Below are 2,500 nucleotides of genomic sequence, written 5' to 3'. Positions count from 1 at the left end.
AAGATTTTTCTCTCATGTCATACAATTGCATGCTCGTGTCTGTGTGTGTGCGTGTGTGTGTGTGTGTGTGAGTTTGTGTATGTGTGAGTGTAGCGAGAGTGCAGTTGTTTTTTTAACTCGACAGCGTCACCTACCAATTCATAGGTTTTATTATTTACAATATTATACATCATTCCTATTTCGCTGTGAAAAAAATACAGTTCCACATGGAACAGTTGCACATTTTCTCTCTCTCTCTCTCTCTCTCTCTCTCTCTCTCTCTCTCTCTCTCTCTCTCTCTCTCTCTCTCTCTCTCTCTCTCTCTCTCTCTCTCTGTTTGTGTGTGTGTGTCAAGTAGAACTAAAAGATTAAGCTACAAGACAAATCACACCATTATAACTAAAATGAGGAAAAATCATAACGTCTTCTAGTGAAATGAACATTACGATAGTATCTATTTTGTTCTCAGAACAAGAAAAGGATAAAATGGAGAACACAGTGCCGTTCATTAGGAAGGGAGGAACAAAACAACAATGACAACGTAACTGTACCTGGCGCTGCAGAAATAACCGTGCAAGACATTTATCTCCTGTAGACAAAAGAGGGAACGAATGAAGAAGAGTGACTGCTATGGAGCTGTGTGTATTTGAGATGCACCGGTGCTCCTTGACTGCTGCTGCGGTGTACTTGGAGAAGTTGTTGACCGTGGGTAAGTGATCTTTGCGTCCTGCCGGAATAGTACTGGTACTTCATGCAGCTCCGGCTGGGCGACCTCAATTGGCCAGTCCACCAAGCAATGTTGACCGTTGTCTTACTGACGTGATCAACGTGATTACCATTTGGGAGAATGGTGCGACTCGCATCCCACAGTGACAGCAGCTCCCACACCCACTATGGGACGCAATCATGAAATAACAGACGGAGCGCCATCCCCGGACAGCTGGAGACCCATCAGAGCCCGAGTTCGTGCAACCCAAGAAGCAATGACACAAGGAGATCCATCTACAAGGCAAAGCAGTGTTACCGCAGTTGACTTGTATGGTTGACAAGTAACGGGTTTTATATGTAGCCAGAAAGGCGGCGCTTTACTGAGGTCACCACATGATCTCCTATTAGCATGAAAAAGATATTAAAGCATAACCGCTGTAAAACATGGGGCAGCGAGGCCCATGGGGCCATGAGATTAAAAGAATGTAACTACTGCCAATTATACATTATCACATTGTCACCAATGTGCGAGAGAGAGAGAGAGAGAGAGAGAGAGAGAGAGAGAGAGAGAGAGAGAGAGAGAGAGAGAGAGAGAGAGAGAGAGAGAGAGAGAGAGAGAGAGAGAGAGAGAGAGAGAATATGGCATGCACGCACGCACACACACACACACACACACACACACACACACACACACACACACACACACACACACAGAGAGAGAGAGAGAGAGAGAGAGAGAGAGAGAGAGAGAGAGAGAGAGAGAGAGAGAGAGAGAGAGAGAGAGAGAGAGAGAGAGAGACACTAAAGAAAGAAAGAAAGAATCAGAAACAAGTCGCTCGTAAAATCTACACACAGTGTGGCTCATTAAGCCCTAAAATCCCAGCCACCCTCGCCTCATCTGGCTTACCCTCTCCGTTAATCCCTCCCTGACACACTTCATTCTCCAAACATCCACCTTTTAATCCTTCTCTCACTACCGTTCCTCTTCCACACTTCCATATTTCCTGTGTACTCATCCAAATTCCACTTTCTCTCCATACATTATCTCTACCTTCCATACAACATATACTAACATACTCATATACGAGTACCACTCCAAACCACCCTTTTTCTCCTATAGGATTAATAACCAGGATAAATTTAATGAGTTCATGGTTGATAAAGTTAGATTTAAAAGGGAGATAGTATGAAATTGGTTCTGGATTAAAATACAAAATGACTGGAATGGACTACGTTATCAGATTGTTAGTGTCGAGTTAATAAGGAACTTTAAGAGAAGAATAGACAAATTTATAAGAGAAGGTGGATATAAGAACATACCCACTACACAAGGACTGCCAGGTATAGGCCTATTGGGTTCTTGGAGTATTCCTTTTCTTGCCTTATGTCCTTATGTTCTTCTTCTGAATATCTACCCTTCCTTTCCAGCACCTTCGTCTTTTACACTCCCATATGTAGCCTACGCTCTATCCATTCATTCACCTCTTCTCTTTTTTTTATATTTTTTTTATTATTAAGCTCACAATTTTTTTTCCCTAAATCTTAAACTAACACATTCGTACATTTCCCTTCAATGTCGTTTTCTCCTCCATGTGTAAATTTGTTAGCGCCTTACCTCTCCCTTACCCTTACCTGTTCACACTACTCCATATACATTACCAACGTGCCTCACCCCTAACCCTAACACTGTATACTCACACCCTCACCTGATACTAACACCTTCACTCAATGACCACCACTGCTTTACTTCTCATCACCACAAACACATCTCTCCCATTTTTCCGATTTCTTCACCTACACATCCACCACCACC

General features: G+C 42.9%; 1 long non-coding RNA gene and 1 other non-coding gene across 2 annotated transcripts in view; one reads left to right on the top strand and one right to left on the bottom strand.

The window, feature by feature from the left end:
* Trnaa-agc (transfer RNA alanine (anticodon AGC)) overlaps position 1 on the top strand; it is a 73-nt gene extending 72 nt beyond the window's left edge. Inside the window, exon 1 of the tRNA in view lies at position 1. This exon is cut by the window's left edge and continues 72 nt beyond it. This is a non-coding gene — a tRNA (tRNA-Ala).
* LOC135097430 (uncharacterized) overlaps positions 1-2,500 on the bottom strand; it is a 94,555-nt gene that overhangs the window by 54,646 nt on the left and 37,409 nt on the right. The window lies entirely within an intron of this gene.

This window comes from Scylla paramamosain, chromosome 4 (assembly GCF_035594125.1).
Source record: "Scylla paramamosain isolate STU-SP2022 chromosome 4, ASM3559412v1, whole genome shotgun sequence".
Taxonomy (NCBI): Eukaryota; Metazoa; Arthropoda; class Malacostraca; order Decapoda; family Portunidae; genus Scylla; species Scylla paramamosain.
This window is presented reverse-complemented; position numbering and strand designations above follow the sequence as displayed.